Below are 17765 nucleotides of genomic sequence, written 5' to 3' on the forward strand. Positions count from 1 at the left end.
GTGCTCCCCCACACAGCCAGCACTGTCAGTGCTCCCACCACACAGCCAGTACTGTGAGTGCTCCCCCACACAGTCAGTGCTCCCACCAGACAGCCAGCACTGTCAGTGCTCCCCCACACAGGCAGCACTGTCAGTGCTCCCCACACAGCCAGCACTGTCAGTGCTCCCCCCGCACAGCCAGCACTGTCAGTGCTCCCACCACACAGCCAGCACTGTCAATGCTCCCCCCACACAGCCAGCACTGTCAGTGCTCCCACCACACAGCCAGCACTGTCAGTGCTACCCCACACAGCCAGCACTGTCAGTGCTCCCACCACACAGCCAGCAATGTCAGTGCTCCCCACACAGCCAGCACTGTCAGTGCTCCCACCACACAGCCAGCACTGTCAGTGCTCCCCACACACAGCCAGCACTGTCAGTGCTCCCACCACACAGCCAGCACTGTCAGTGCTCCCACCCCCACACAGCCAGCACTGTCAGTGCTCCCCCCACACAGCCAGCACTGTCAGTGCTCCCACCACACAGCCAGCACTGTCAGTGCTCCCACCCCACACAGCCAGCACTGTCAGTGCTCCCACCACACAGCCAGCACTGTTAGTGCTCCCACGACACAGCCCGCACTGTCAGTGCTCCCACCACACAGCCAGCACTGTCAGTGCTCCCACCATACAGCCATCCCTGTCAGTGCTCCCCCACACAGCCAGCACTGTCAGTGCTCCCCACACACAGCCAGCACTGTCAGTGCTCCCCCACACAGCCAACACTGTCAGTGCTCCCACTACACAGCCAGCACTGTCAGTGCTCCCACTACACAGCCAGCACTGTCAATTCTCCCCACCACACAGCCAGCACTGCCAGTGCTCCCTCAAGACAGCCAGCACTGTCAGTGCTCCCCAACACAGTCAGCACTGTCAGTGCTCCCCCACACAGTCAGTGCTCCCACCACACAGCCAGCACTGTCAATTCTCCCCACCACACAGCCAGCACTGCCAGTGCTCCCTCAAGACAGCCAGCACTGTCAGTGCTCCCCAACACAGTCAGCACTGTCAGTGCTCCCCCACACAGCCAGCACTGTCAGTGCTCCCACCCCCACACAGCCAGCACTGACTGGGCTCCCCCCACACAGTCAGCACTGTCAGTGCTCCCCCCACACAGTCAGCACTGTCAGTGCTCCACACACACAGCCAGCATTGTCAGTGCTCCCCACACAGCCAGCACTGTCAGTGCTCCCCCCGCACAGCCAGCACTATCAGTGCTCCCACCACATAGCCAGCACTGTCAGTGCTCCCCCACACAGCCAGCACTGTCAGTGCTCCCACCACACAGCCAGCACTGTCAGTGCTACCCCACACAGCCAGCACTGTCAGTGCTCCCACCACACAGCCAGCAATGTCAGTGCTCCCCACACAGCCAGCACTGTCAGTGCTCCCACCACACAGCCAGCACTGTCAGTGCTCCCCTCACACAGCCAGCACTGTCAGTGCTCCCACCACACAGCCAGCACTGTCAGTGCTCCCACCCCCACACAGCCAGCACTGTCAGTGCTCCCCCCACACAGCCAGCACTGTCAGTGCTCCCACCACACAGCCAGCACTGTCAGTGTTCCCACCCCACACAGCCAGCACTGTCAGTGCTCCCCCACACAGCCAGCACTGTCAGTGCTCCCCTCACACAGCCAGCACTGTCAGTGCTCCCCCCACACATCCAGCACTGTCAGTGCTCCCCCCACACAGCCAGCACTGTCAGTGCTCCCCCACACAACCAGCACTGCCAGTGCACTTCCCCCCCCCACAGCCAGCACTGTCAGTGCTTCCCCACACAGCCAGCACTGTCAGTGCTCCCCCCACAGCCAGAACTGCCAGTGCACCCACCACATAGCCAGCACTGTCAGTGCTCCCACCACACAGCCAGCACTGTCAGTGCTCCCCCCACACAGCCAGCACTGTCAGTGCTTCCCCCACACAGCCAGCACTGTCAGTGCTCCCCACACAGCCAGAACTGCCAGTGCTCTCACCACATAGCCAGCACTGTCAGTGCTCCCACCACACAGCCAGCACTGTCAGTGCGCCCCCCACACAGCCAGCACTGTCAGTGCTCCCCCACACAGCCAGCACTGTCAGTGCTCCCCACACAGCCAGCACTGTCAGTGCTCCCCCACACAGCCAGCATTGTCAGTGCTCCCCCACACAGCTAGCACTGTCAGTGCTCCCACCACACAGCCAGCAACGCTAGTGCTCCACCCACACAGCCAGCAATGTCAGTGCTCCCACAACACAGCCAGCACTGTCAGTGCTCCCCCACACAGCCAGCACTGTCAGTGCTCCCACCACACAGCCAGCACTGTCAGTGCTCTCACCACATAGCCAGCACTGTCAGTGCTCCCACCACACAGCCAGCACTGTCAGTGCTCCCCCCACACAGCCAGCACTGTCAGTGCTCCCCCACACAGCCAGCACTGTCAGTGCTCCCCACACAGCCAGCACTGTCAGTGCTCCCCCACACAGCCAGCATTGTCAGTGCTCCCCCACACAGCTAGCACTGTCAGTGCTCCCACCACACAGCCAGCAACGCTAGTGCTCCACCCACACAGCCAGCAATGTCAGTGCTCCCACAACACAGCCAGCACTGTCAGTGCTCCCCCACACAGCCAGCACTGTCAGTGCTCCCACCACACAGCCAGCACTGTCAGTGCTCCCCCACACAGGCAGCACTGTCAGTGCTCCCTCCACACAGCCAGCACTGTCAGTGCTCCCCACACAGCCAGCACTGCCAGTGCACTCCCCCCCCACAGCCAGCACTGCCAGTGCACCCCCCACACAGCCTGCACTGTCAGTGCTCCCACCACACAGCCAGCACTGTCAGTGCTCCCCCCACACAGCCAGCACTGTCAGTGCTCCCACCACAGAGCCAGCACTGTCAGTGCACTCCCCACCCCACAGAGCCAGCAGTGCCAGTGCACTTCCCCCCCCACAGAGCCAGCACTGCCAGTGCACTCCCCCCCACTGAGCCAGCACTGCCAGTGCACTTCCCCCCCCCCACAGAGCCAGAACTGCCAGTGCACTTCCCCCCCACAGAGCCAGCACTGTCAATGCTCCCACCACACAGCCAGCACTGTCATTGCTCCCCCACACAGCCAGCACTGTCAGTGCTCCCACCACACAGCCAGCACCGTCAGTGCTTCCCCACACAGCCAGCACTGTCAGTGCTCCCATCACACAGCCAGCACTGTCAGTGCTCCCCACACAGCCAGCACTGTCAGTGCTCCCCCCACACAGCCAGCATTGTCAGTGCTCCCCCACACAGCCAGCAATGTCAGTGCTCCCACCACACAGCCAGCACTGTCAGTGCTCCCCCACACAGCCAGCACTGTCAGTGCTCCCACCACACAGCCAGCACTGTCAGTGCTCCCCACACAGCCAGCACTGTCATTGCACTTCCCCCCCTTCAGAGCCAGCACTGCCAGTGCACTTCCCCCCACACAGCCAGCACTCTAATTGCACTTCCCCCCCCACACAGCCAGCACTGTCAGTGCTCCCACCACACAGTCAGCACTGTCAGTGCTCCCACCACACAGTCAGCACTGTCAGTGCTCCCCCACACAGCCAGCACTGTCAGTGCTCCCACCACACAGCCAGTACTGTCAGTGCTCCCCCACACAGTCAGTGCTCCCACCAGACAGCCAGCACTGTCAGTGCTCCACCACACAGGCAGCACTGTCAGTGCTCCCCACACAGCCAGCACTGTCAGTGCTCCCCCCGCACAGCCAGCACTGTCAGTGCTCCCACCACACAGCCAGCACTGTCAATGCTCCCCCCACACAGCCAGCACTGTCAGTGCTCCCACCACACAGCCAGCACTGTCAGTGCTACCCCACACAGCCAGCACTGTCAGTGCTCCCACCACACAGCCAGCAATGTCAGTGCTCCCCACACAGCCAGCACTGTCAGTGCTCCCACCACACAGCCAGCACTGTCAGTGCTCCCCTCACACAGCCAGCACTGTCAGTGCTCCCACCACACAGCCAGCACTGTCAGTGCTCCCACCCCCACACAGCCAGCACTGTCAGTGCTCCCCCCACACAGCCAGCACTGTCAGTGCTCCCACCACACAGCCAGCACTGTCAGTGCTCCCACCCCACACAGCCAGCACTGTCAGTGCTCCCACCACACAGCCAGCACTGTTAGTGCTCCCACGACACAGCCCGCACTGTCAGTGCTCCCACCACACAGCCAGCACTGTCAGTGCTCCCACCATACAGCCATCCCTGTCAGGGCTCCCCCACACAGCCAGCACTGCCAGCGCTGCTCCTACACAGTCGGCACTGTCAGTGCTCCCCCACACAGCCAACACTGTCAGTGCTCCCACTACACAGCCAGCACTGTCAGTGCTCCCACTACACAGCCAGCACTGTCAGTGCTCCCACCATACAGCCATCCCTGTCAGTGATCCCCCACACAGCCAGCACTGTCAGTGCTCCCCACACACAGCCAGCACTGTCAGTGCTCCCCCACACAGCCAACACTGTCAGTGCTCCCACTACACAGCCAGCACTGTCAGTGCTCCCACTACACAGCCAGCACTGTCAGTGCTCCCCCCACACAGCCAGCACTGTTAGTGTTCCCACTACACAGCCAGCACTGTCAGTGCTCCCCCACACAGTCAGTGCTCCCACCACACAGCCAGCACTGTCAATTCTCCCCACCACACAGCCAGCACTGCCAGTGCTCCCTCAAGACAGCCAGCACTGTCAGTGCTCCCCAACACAGTCAGCACTGTCAGTGCTCCCCCACACAGCCAGCACTGTCAGTGCTCCCACCCCCACACAGCCAGCACTGACTGGGCTCCCCCCACACAGTCAGCACTGTCAGTGCTCCCCCCACACAGTCAGCTCTGTCAGTGCTCCACACACACAGCCAGCACTGTCAGTGCTCCCACTACACAGCCAGCACTGCCAGTGCTCCCACCACACAGCCAGCACTGCCAGTTCTCCACCCACAGCCAGCACTGTCAGTGCTCCCACCAGACAGCCAGCACTGTCAGTGCTCCCCCACACAGACAGCACTGTCAGTGCTCCCCACACAGCCAGCACTGTCAGTGCTACCCCACACAGCCAGCACTGTCAGTGCTCCCCCCGCACAGCCAGCACTATCAGTGCTCCCACCACATAGCCAGCACTGTCAGTGCTCCCCCACACAGCCAGCACTGTCAGTGCTCCCACCACACAGCCAGCACTGTCAGTGCTACCCCACACAGCCAGCACTGTCAGTGCTCCCACCACACAGCCAGCAATGTCAGTGCTCCCCACACAGCCAGCACTGTCAGTGCTCCCACCACACAGCCAGCACTGTCAGTGCTCCCCTCACACAGCCAGCACTGTCAGTGCTCCCACCACACAGCCAGCACTGTCAGTGCTCCCACCCCCACACAGCCAGCACTGTCAGTGCTCCCTCCACACAGCCAGCACTGTCAGTGCTCCCACCACACAGCCAGCACTGTCAGTGTTCCCACCCCACACAGCCAGCACTGTCAGTGCTCCCCCACACAGCCAGCACTGTCAGTGCTCCCCTCACACAGCCAGCACTGCCAGTGCACCCCCCACACAGTCAGCACTGTCAGTGTCCCTCCCACACAGGCAGCACTGTCAGTGCTCCCCACACAGCCAGCACTGTCAGTGCTCCCCCACACAGCCAGCACTGTCAGTGCTCCCCACACAGGCAGCACTGTCAGTGCTCCCCCCACACAGCCAGCACTGTCAGTGCTCCCCACACAGCCAGCACTGCCAGTGCACTCCCCCCCCCCCACAGCCAGCACTGCCAGTGCACCCCCCACACAGCCTGCACTGTCAGTGCTCCCACCACACAGCCAGCACTGTCAGTGCTCCCCCCACACAGCCAGCACTGTCAGTGCTCCCACCACAGAGCCAGCACTGTCAGTGCACTCCCCACCCCACAGAGCCAGCAGTGCGAGTGCACTTCCCCCCCCCACAGAGCCAGAACTGCCAGTGCACTCCCCCCCACTGAGCCAGCACTGCCAGTGCACTTCCCCCCCCCACAGAGCCAGAACTGCCAGTGCACTTCCCCCCCACAGAGCCAGCACTGTCAATGCTCCCACCACACAGCCAGCACTGTCATTGCTCCCCCACTCAGCCAGCACTGTCAGTGCTCCCACCACACAGCCAGCACCGTCAGTGCTTCTCCACACAGCCAGCACTGTCAGTGCTCCCATCACACAGCCAGCACTGTCAGTGCTCCCCACACAGCCAGCACTGTCAGTGCTCCCCCCACACAGCCAGCATTGTCAGTGCTCCCCCACACAGCCAGCACTGTCAGTGCTCCCACCACACAGCCAGCAATGCTAGTGCTCCACCCACACAGCCAGCAATGTCAGTGCTCCCACCACACAGCCAGCACTGTCAGTGCTCCCCACACAGCCAGCACTGTCAGTGCTCCCCCCACACAGCCAGCATTGTCAGTGCTCCCCCACACAGCCAGCACTGTCAGTGCTCCCACCACACAGCCAGCAATGCTAGTGCTCCACCCACACAGCCAGCAATGTCAGTGCTCCCACCACACAGCCAGCACTGTCAGTGCTCCCCCACACAGCCAGCACTGTCCGTGCTCCCACCACACAGCCAGCACTGTCAGTGCTCCCCCACACAGCCAGCACTGTCATTGCACTTCCCCCCCTTCAGAGCCAGCACTGCCAGTGCACTTCCCCCCACACAGCCAGCACTCTAATTGCACTTCCCCCCCACACAGCCAGCACTGTCAGTGCTCCCACCACACAGTCAGCACTGTCACTGCTCCCACCACACAGCCAGCAATGTCTGTGCTCCCGCCACAGCCAGCACTGACAGTGCTCCCCCACACTGCCACACTGCCAGTGCTCCCACCACACAGCCAGCACTGCCAGTGCTCCCACCACACAGCCAGAACTGCCAGTGCACCACCCACACAGCCAGCACTGTCAGTGCTCCCCACACAGGCAGCACTGTCAGTGCCCCCCCCACAGCCAGCACAGTCAGTGCTCCCACCACACAGCCAGAACTGCCAGTGCACCCCCCCCCCACAGAGCCAGCATTCCATTGCACTTCCCCCCCCCCCACAGCCAGCACTGTCAGTGCTCCCCACACAGGCAGCACTGTCAGTGCTCCCCCCCACAGCCAGCACTGGTAGTGCACTCCCCCCCCCCACAGAGCCAGCACTGTCAGTGCACTTCCCCCCACAGAGCCAGCACTGCCAGTGCACTTACCCCACCCACAGTGCCAGCACTGCCAGTGCACTCCCCCCACAGAGCCAGCACTGCCATTGCACTTACCCCCCACACAGCCAGCACTGTCAGTGCTCCCACCACACAGCCAGCACTGTCAGTTCTCCCACCACACAGCCAGAACTGCCAGTGCACCCCCAACACAGCCAGCACTGTCAGTGCTCCCCACACAGCCAGCACTGTCAGTGCTCCCACCACACAGCCAGAACTGCCAGTGCATCCCACCCCACAGCCAGCACTGTCAGTGCTCCTACCACACAGCCAGCACTGTCAGTGCACTTCCCCCCTCCCCCACAGCCAGCACTGTTAGTGCTCCCCCCACACAGGCAGCACTGTCAGTGCTCCCCCCACACATCCAGCACTGTCAGTGCTCCCCCACACAGCCAGCACTGTCAGTGCTCCCCCACACAGCCAGCACTGCCAGTGCACTTCCCCCCCCCCACAGCCAGCACTGTCAGTGCTTCCCCACACAGCCAGCACTGTCAGTGCTCCCCCCACACAGCCAGAACTGCCAGTGCACCCACCACATAGCCAGCACTGTCAGTGCTCCCACCACACAGCCAGCACTGTCAGTGCTCCCCCCACACAGCCAGCACTGTCAGTGCTTCCCCCACACAGCCAGCACTGTCAGTGCTCCCCCACACAGCCAGAACTGCCAGTGCTCTCACCACATAGCCAGCACTGTCAGTGCTCCCACCACACAGCCAGCACTGTCAGTGCTCCCCCCACACAGCCAGCACTGTCAGTGCTCCCCCACACAGCCAGCACTGTCAGTGCTCCCCACACAGCCAGCACTGTCAGTGCTCCCCCACACAGCCAGCATTGTCAGTGCTCCCCCACACAGCTAGCACTGTCAGTGCTCCCACCACACAGCTAGCAATGCTAGTGCTCCACCCACACAGCCAGCAATGTCAGTGCTCCCACAACACAGCCAGCACTGTCAGTGCTCCCCCACACAGCCAGCACTGTCAGTGCTCCCACCACACAGCCAGCACTGTCAGTGCTCCCCCACACAGCCAGCACTGTCATTGCACTTCCCCCCCTTCAGAGCCAGCACTGCCAGTGCACTTCCCCCCACACAGCCAGCACTGTCATTGCACTTCCCCCCCTTCAGAGCCAGCACTGCCATTGCACTTCCCCCCCACACAGCCAGCACTGTCAGTGCTCCCACCACACAGTCAGCACTGTCAGTGCTCCCACCACACAGCCAGCAATGTCTGTGCTCCCGCCACAGCCAGCACTTACAGTGCTCCCCCACACTGCCACACTGCCAGTGCTCCCACCACACAGCCAGCACTGCCAGTGCTCCCACCACACAGCCAGAACTGCCAGTGCACCACCCACACAGCCAGCACTGTCAGTGCTCCCCCACACAGGCAGCACTGTCAGTGCCCCCCCCCACAGCCAGCACAGTCAGTGCTCCCACCACACAGCCAGAACTGCCAGTGCACCCCCCCAACAGAGCCAGCACTGCCATTGCACTTCCCCCCCCCCCCCCACAGCCAGCACTGTCAGTGCTCCCCACACAGGCAGCACTGTCAGTGCTCCCCCCCACAGCCAGCACTGGTAGTGCACTTCCCCCCACAGAGCCAGCACTGCCAGTGCACTTACCCCACCCACAGAGCCAGCACTGCCAGTGCACTCCCCCCACAGAGCCAGCACTGCCATTGCACTTCCCCCCGACACAGCCAGCACTGTCAGTGCTCCCACCACACAGCCAGCACTGTCAGTGCTCCCACCACACAGCCAGAACTGCCAGTGCTCCCACCACACAGCCAGCACTGTCAGTGCTCCCACCACACAGCCAGCACTGTCAGTGCACTCCCCACCCCACAGAGCCAGCAGTGCCAGTGCACTTCCCCCCCCCACAGAGCCAGCACTGTCAGTGCACTCCCCCCCACTGAGCCAGCACTGCCAGTGCACTTCCCCCCCCCACAGAGCCAGAACTGCCAGTGCACTTCCCCCCCACAGAGCCAGCACTGTCAATGCTCCCACCACACAGCCAGCACTGTCATTGCTCCCCCACACAGCCAGCACTGTCAGTGCTCCCACCACACAGCCAGCACCGTCAGTGCTTCCCCACACAGCCAGCACTGTCAGTGCTCCCATCACACAGCCAGCACTGTCAGTGCTCCCCACACAGACAGCACTGTCAGTGCTCCCCCCACACAGCCAGCATTGTCAGTGCTCCCCCACACAGCTAGCACTGTCAGTGCTCCCACCACACAGCCAGCAATGCTAGTGCTCCACCCACACAGCCAGCAATGTCAGTGCTCCCACCACACAGCCAGCACTGTCAGTGCTCCCCCACACAGCCAGCACTGTCAGTGCTCCCACCACACAGCCAGCACTGTCAGTGCTCCCCCACACAGCCAGCACTGTCATTGCACTTCCCCCCCTTCAGAGCCAGCACTGCCAGTGCACTTCCCCCCACACAGCCAGCACTCTAATTGCACTTCCCCCCCACACAGCCAGCACTGTCAGTGCTCCCACCACACAGTCAGCACTGTCAGTGCTCCCACCACACAGTCAGCACTGTCAGTGCTCCCCCACACAGCCAGCACTGTCAGTGCTCCCACCACACAGCCAGTACTGTCAGTGCTCCCCCACACAGTCAGTGCTCCCACCAGACAGCCAGCACTGTCAGTGCTCCCCCACACAGGCAGCACTGTCAGTGCTCCCCACACAGCCAGCACTGTCAGTGCTCCCCCCGCACAGCCAGCACTGTCAGTGCTCCCACCACACAGCCAGCACTGTCAATGCTCCCCCCACACAGCCAGCACTGTCAGTGCTCCCACCACACAGCCAGCACTGTCAGTGCTACCCCACACAGCCAGCACTGTCAGTGCTCCCACCACACAGCCAGCAATGTCAGTGCTCCCCACACAGCCAGCACTGTCAGTGCTCCCACCACACAGCCAGCACTGTCAGTGCTCCCCTCACACAGCCAGCACTGTCAGTGCTCCCACCACACAGCCAGCACTGTCAGTGCTCCCACCCCCACACAGCCAGCACTGTCAGTGCTCCCCCCACACAGCCAGCACTGTCAGTGCTCCCACCACACAGCCAGCACTGTCAGTGCTCCCACCCCACACAGCCAGCACTGTCAGTGCTCCCACCACACAGCCAGCACTGTTAGTGCTCCCACCACACAGCCCGCACTGTCAGTGCTCCCACCACACAGCCAGCACTGTCAGTGCTCCCACCATACAGCCATCCCTGTCAGGGCTCCCCCACACAGCCAGCACTGCCAGCGCTGCTCCTACACAGTCGGCACTGTCAGTGCTCCCCCACACAGCCAGCACTGTCAGTGCTCCCCACACACAGCCAGCCCTGTCAGTGCTCCCCCACACAGCCAACACTGTCAGTGCTCCCACTACACAGCCAGCACTGTCAGTGCTCCCACTACACAGCCAGCACTGTCAGTGCTCCCCCCACACAGCCAGCACTGCCAGTGCTCCCACCACACAGCCAGCACTGTTAGTGTTCCCACTACACAGCCAGCACTGTCAGTGCTCCCCCACACAGTCAGTGCTCCCACCACACAGCCAGCACTGTCAATTCTCCCCACCACACAGCCAGCACTGCCAGTGCTCCCTCAAGACAGCCAGCACTGTCAGTGCTCCCCCACACAGCCAGCACTGTCAGTGCTCCCCCGACACAGCCAGCACTGTCAGTGCTCCCACCCCCACACAGCCAGCACTGACTGGGCTCCCCCCACACAGTCAGCACTGTCAGTGCTCCCACACACAGCCAGCAGTGTCAGTGCTCCACACACACAGCCAGCACTGTCAGTGCTCCCACTACACAGCCAGCACTGCCAGTGCTCCCACCACACAGCCAGCACTGCCAGTTCTCCACCCACAGCCAGCACTGTCAGTGCTCCCACCACACAGCCAGCACTGTCAGTGCTCCCACCACACAGCCAGTACTGTCAGTGCTTCCCCACACAGTCAGTGCTCCCACCAGACAGCCAGCACTGTCAGTGCTCCCCCACACAGACAGCACTGTCAGTGCTCACCACACAGCCAGCACTGTCAGTGCTCCCCCCGCACAGCCAGCACTATCAGTGCTCCCACCACATAGCCAGCACTGTCAGTGCTCCCCCACACAGCCAGCACTGTCAGTGCTCCCACCACACAGCCAGCACTGTCAGTGCTACCCCACACAGCCAGCACTGTCAGTGCTCCCACCACACAGCCAGCAATGTCAGTGCTCCCCACACAGCCAGCACTGTCAGTGCTCCCACCACACAGCCAGCACTGTCAGTGCTCCCCTCACACAGCCAGCACTGTCAGTGCTCCCACCACACAGCCAGCACTGTCAGTGCTCCCACCCCCACACAGCCAGCACTGTCAGTGCTCCCCCCACACAGCCAGCACTGTAAGTGCTCCCACCACACAGCCAGCACTGTCAGTGTTCCCACCCCACACAGCCAGCACTGTCAGTGCTCCCCCACACAGCCAGCACTGTCAGTGCTCCCCTCACACAGCCAGCACTGCCAGTGCACCCCCCACACAGTCAGCACTGTCAGTCCCTCCCACACAGGCAGCACTGTCAGTGCTCCCCACACAGCCAGCACTGTCAGTGCTCCCCCAAAAACAGCCAGCACTGTCAGTGCTCCCCACACAGGCAGCACTGTCAGTGCTCCCCCCACACAGCCAGCACTGTCAGTGCTCCCCACACAGCCAGCACTGCCAGTGCACTCCCCCCCCACAGCCAGCACTGCCAGTGAACCCCCCACACAGCCTGCACTGTCAGTGCTCCCACCACACAGCCAGCACTGTCAGTGCTTCCCCCACACAGCCAGCACTGTCAGTGCTCCCACCACAGAGCCAGCACTGTCAGCGCACTCCCCACCCCACAGAGCCAGCAGTGCGAGTGCACTTCCCCCCCCCACAGAGCCAGAACTGCCAGTGCACTCCCCCCCACTGAGCCAGCACTGCCAGTGCACTCCCCCCCCACAGAGCCAGAACTGCCAGTGCACTTCCCCCCCACAGAGCCAGCACTGTCAATGCTCCCACCACACAGCCAGCACTGTCATTGCTCCCCCACTCAGCCAGCACTGTCAGTGCTCCCACCACACAGCCAGCACCGTCAGTGCTTCTCCACACAGCCAGCACTGTCAGTGCTCCCATCACACAGCCAGCACTGTCAGTGCTCCCCCACACAGCCAGCACTGACAGTGCTCCCCCCACACAGCCAGCATTGTCAGTGCTCCCCCACACAGCTAGCACTGTCAGTGCTCCCACCACACAGCCAGCAATGCTAGTGCTCCACCCACACAGCCAGCAATGTCAGTGCTCCCACCACACAGCCAGCACTGTCAGTGCTCCCCCACACAGCCAGCACTGTCCGTGCTCCCACCACACAGCCAGCACTGTCAGTGCTCCCCCACACAGCCAGCACTGTCATTGCACTTCCCCCCCTTCAGAGCCAGCACTGCCAGTGCACTTCCCCCCACACAGCCAGCACTCTAATTGCACTTCCCCCCCACACAGCCAGCACTGTCAGTGCTCCCACCACACAGTCAGCACTGTCACTGCTCCCACCACACAGCCAGCAATGTCTGTGCTCCCGCCACAGCCAGCACTGACAGTGCTCCCCCACACTGCCACACTGCCAGTGCTCCCACCACACAGCCAGCACTGCCAGTGCTCCCACCACACAGCCAGAACTGCCAGTGCACCACCCACACAGCCAGCACTGTCAGTGCTCGCCACACAGGCAGCACTGTCAGTGCCCCCCCCACAGCCAGCACAGTCAGTGCTCCCACCACACAGCCAGAACTGCCAGTGCACCCCCCCCACAGAGCCAGCATTCCATTGCACTTCCCCCCCCCCCCCCCCACAGCCAGCACTGTCAGTGCTCCCCACACAGACAGCACTGTCAGTGCTCCCCCCCACAGCCAGCACTGGTAGTGCACTCCCCCCCCACAGAGCCAGCACTGTCAGTGCACTTCCCCCCACAGAGCCAGCACTGCCAGTGCACTTACCCCACCCACAGAGCCAGCACTGCCAGTGCACTCCCCCCACAGAGCCAGCACTGCCATTGCACTTACCCCCCACACAGCCAGCACTGTCAGTGCTCCCACCACACAGCCAGCACTGTCAGTTCTCCCACCACACAGCCAGAACTGCCAGTGCACCCCCAACACAGCCAGCACTGTCAGTGCTCCCCACACAGCCAGCACTGTCAGTGCTCCCACCACACAGCCAGAACTGCCAGTGCATCCCACCCCACAGCCAGCACTGTCAGTGCTCCTACCACACAGCCAGCACTGTCAGTGCACTTCCCCCCTCCCCACAGCCAGCACTGTTAGTGCTCCCCCCACACAGGCAGCACTGTCAGTGCTCCCCCCACACATCCAGCACTGTCAGTGCTCCCCCCACACAGCCAGCACTGTCAGTGCACCCCCACACAGCCAGCACTGCCAGTGCACTTCCCCCCCCCCCACAGCCAGCACTGTCAGTGCTTCCCCACACATCCAGCACTGTCAGTGCTCCCCCCACACAGCCAGAACTGCCAGTGCACCCACCACATAGCCAGCACTGTCAGTGCTCCCACCACACAGCCAGCACTGTCAGTGCTCCCCACACAGGCAGCACTGTCAGTGCTCCCCCCCACAGCCAGCACTGGTAGTGCACTTCCCCCCACAGAGCCAGCACTGCCAGTGCACTTACCCCACCCACAGAGCCAGCACTGCCAGTGCACTCCCCCCACAGAGCCAGCACTGCCATTGCACTTCCCCCCCACACAGCCAGCACTGTCAGTGCTCCCACCACACAGCCAGCACTGTCAGTGCTCCCACCACACAGCCAGAACTGCCAGTGCTCCCACCTCACAGCCAGCACTGTCAGTGCTCCCACCACACAGCCAGCACTGTCAGTGCTCCCACCACACAGCCAGCAGTGTCAGTGCTCCCCACACAGCCAGCACTGTCAGTGCTCCCACCACACAGCCAGAACTGCCAGTGCTCCCACCACACAGCCAGCACTGTCAGTGCTCCCCACACAGCCAGCACTGTCAGTGCACCCCCAACACAGCCAGCACTGTCAGTGCTCCCCACACAGCCAGCACTGTCAGTGCTCCCACCACACAGCCAGAACTGCCAGTGCATCCCCCCCCCACAGCCAGCACTGTCAGTGCTCCTACCACACAGCCAGCACTGTCAGTGCTCCCCCACACAGCCAGCACTGACAGTGCTCCCCCACACAGCCTGCACTGTCAGTGCTCCCCACACAGGCAGCACTGTCAGTGCCCCCCCACACAGCCAGCACTGCCAGTACACTTCCCCCCTCCCCCACAGCCAGCACTGTTAGTGCTCCCCCCACACAGGCAGCACTGTCAGTGCTCCCCACACAGGCAGCACTGTCAGTGCTCCCCCCACACAGCCAGCACTCTCAGTGCTCCCCCACACAGCCAGCACTGCCAGTGCACTTCCCCCCCTTCACAGCCAGCACTGTCAGTGCTTCCCCACACAGCCAGCACTGTCAGTGCTCCCCCACACAGCCAGAACTGCCAGTACTCCCACCACATAGCCAGCACTGTCAGTGCTCCCACCACACAGCCAGCACTGTCAGTGCTCCCCCACACAGCCAGCACTGTCAGTGCTTCCCCCACACAGCCAGCACTTCCAGTGCACTTCCCCCCTTCAGAGCCAGCACTGCCAGTGCACTTCCCCCCACAGAGCCAGCACTGCCAGTGCAGGTACCCCACCCACAGAGCAAGCATTGCCAGTGCACTCCCCCCCACAGAGCCAGCACTGCCAGCACTGCCATTGCACTTCCCCCCACACAGCCAGCACTGTCAGTGCTCCCACCACACAGCCAGCAATGTCAGTCCTCCCCCCACACTGCCAGCACTGCCAGTCCTCCCACCACACAGCCAGCACTGTCAGTGCTACCCCTCACACAGCCTGCACTGTCAGTGCTCCCCACACACAGCCAGCACTGTCAGTGCTCCCCCACACAGCCAGCCCTGTCAGTGCTCCCACCACACAGCCAGAACTGCCGGTGCATCCCACACACAGCCAGCACTGTCAGTGCTCCCCCCACACAGGCAGCACTGTCAGTGCCCCCCCCCACAGCCAGCATTGTCAGTGCTCCCACCACACAGCCAGAACTGCCAGTGCACCCCCCACAGAGCCAGCACTGCCATTGCACTTCCCTCCCCCCACAGCCAGCACTGCCAGCACTGCCATTGCACTTACGCCACCCACGGAGCCAGCACTGTCAGTGCTCCCCCCCACACAGCCAGCAATGTCAGTGCTCCCACCACACAGCCAGCACTGTCAGTGCTCCCACCACACAGCCAGCACTGTCAGTGCTCCCCCACACAGCCAGCACTGTCAGTGCTCCCACCACACAGCCAGAACTGCCAGTGCACCCCCCACACAGCCAGCACTGTCAGTGCTCCCCCACACAGCCAGCACTGTCAGTGCTCCCACCACACAGCCAGAACTGCCAGTGCACCCCCCCCCCCACAGCCAGCACTGTCAGTGCTCCCACCACACAGCCAGCACTGTCAGTGCTCCCCCACACAGCCAGCACTATCAGTGCTCCCCCACACAGCCAGCACTGTCAGTGCTCCCACCATACGGCCAGCACTGTCAGTGCTCCCCACACAGCCAGCACTGTCAGTGCTCCCACCACACAGCCAGCACTGTCAGTGCTCCCACCACACAGCCAGCACTGTCAGTGCTCCCCCCACACAGCCAGCACTGTCAGTGCTCCCACCACACAGCCAGCACTGTCAGTGCTCCCCGCACACAGCCAGCACTGTCAGTGCTCCCACCACACAGCCAGCACTATCAGTGCTCCCCCACACAGACTGCACTGGCAGTGCTCCCCCACACAGCCAGCACTGGCAGTGCTCCCCCCACACAGCCAGCACTTCCAGTGCACTTCCCCCCCCCCACAGCCAGCACTGCCAGTGCTCTCCCACAGAGCTAGCACTGTCAGTGCTCCCACCACAGAGCCAGCACTGTCAATGCTGCCACCACACAGCCAGCACTGTCAGTGCTCCCCCCACACAGCCAGCACTGTCAGTGCTCCCCCGACACAGCCAGCACTGTCAGTGCTCCCACCACAGAGCCAGAACTGTCAGTGCACTTCCCCCCCACAGAGCCAGCACTGCCAGTGCACTCCCCCCCCACAGAGCCAGCACTGCCAGTGCACTTCCCCCCCCCACAGAGCCAGCGCTCAGTGCTCCCACCACACAGCCAGCACTGTCAGTGCTCCCACCACACAGCCAGCACTGTCAGTGCTCCCCCACACAGGCAGCACTGTCAGTGCTCCCCCCACACAGCCAGCACTGTCAGTGCTCCGCCACACAGACAGCACTGTCAGTGCTCCCACCGCACAGCCAGCACTGTAAGTGCTCCCACCACACAGCCAGCACTGTCAGTGCTCCCCCCACACAGCCAGCACTGTCGGTGCTCCCCCCACACAGCCAGCACTGTCAGTGCTCCCCCACACAGCCAGCACTGTCAGTGCTCCCCCACACAGCCAGCACTGTCAGTGCTCCCACCACACAGCCAGCACTGTCAGTGCTCCCCCACACAGCCAGCACTATCAGTGCTCCCCCCACACAGCCAGCACTGTCAGTGCTCCCACCACACAGCCAGCACTGTCATTGCTCCCACCACACAGCCAGCACTGTCAGAGCTCCCCCCACACAGCCAGCACTGTCAGTGCTCCCACCACACAGCCAGCACTGTCAGTGCTCCCCGCACACAGCCAGCACTGTCAGAGCTCCCACCACACAGCCAGCACTATCAGTGCTCCCCCCACACAGCCAGCACTGGCAGTGCTCCCCCAAACAGCCAGCACTGGCAGTGCTCCCCCACACTCGGTCTGTGTCTCTGTCTGTGTCTCTGTCCCTGTCTCTGTCCCTGTCCCTGTCCCTGTCTCTGTCTCTGTCTCTGTCTCTGTCTCTGTCTCTATCTCTGCCCCTGTCTCTGTCCCTGTCCCTGTCCCTGTCTCTGTCTGTGTCCCTGTCTCTGTCTGTGTCCCTGTCTCTGTCTGTGTCTGTGTCTCTGTCCCTGTCCCTGTCTCTCTCTCTGTCCCTGTCTCTGTCTGTGTCCCTGTCTCTGTCTGTCTCTGTCTGCGTCTCCGTGTCTGTCTCTGTCTGTGTCTCTGTCTGTGTCTCTGTCTGTCTGTGTGTCTCGCTGTGTCTCTGTGTCTGTCTGTGTCTCAGTCTCTGCCTCTGTCTGTGTCTCTCTGTCTGTCGGTGTCTGTGTCTCACTCTCTGTCTCTGTCTGTATCTCCGTGTCTGTCTGTGTCTCAGTCTCTGTCTCTGTCTGTGTCCCTGTCTCTGTCTGTGTCTCTGTCTCTATCTGTGTCTCTGTTTGTGTCTCTGTCTGTTTATGTGTCTCTGTCTGTTTCTGTGTCTCTGTCTGTGTCTGTTTCTGTGTCTCTGTCTGGGGCACATTCTGCTGCACAGACTGTGTTTAAGTGTGAGGCACACATCCAGCTGATCGGCAATGGGGGAGT

This window comes from Scyliorhinus torazame, chromosome 23 (assembly GCF_047496885.1).
Source record: "Scyliorhinus torazame isolate Kashiwa2021f chromosome 23, sScyTor2.1, whole genome shotgun sequence".
NCBI lineage: Eukaryota > Metazoa > Chordata > Chondrichthyes > Carcharhiniformes > Scyliorhinidae > Scyliorhinus > Scyliorhinus torazame.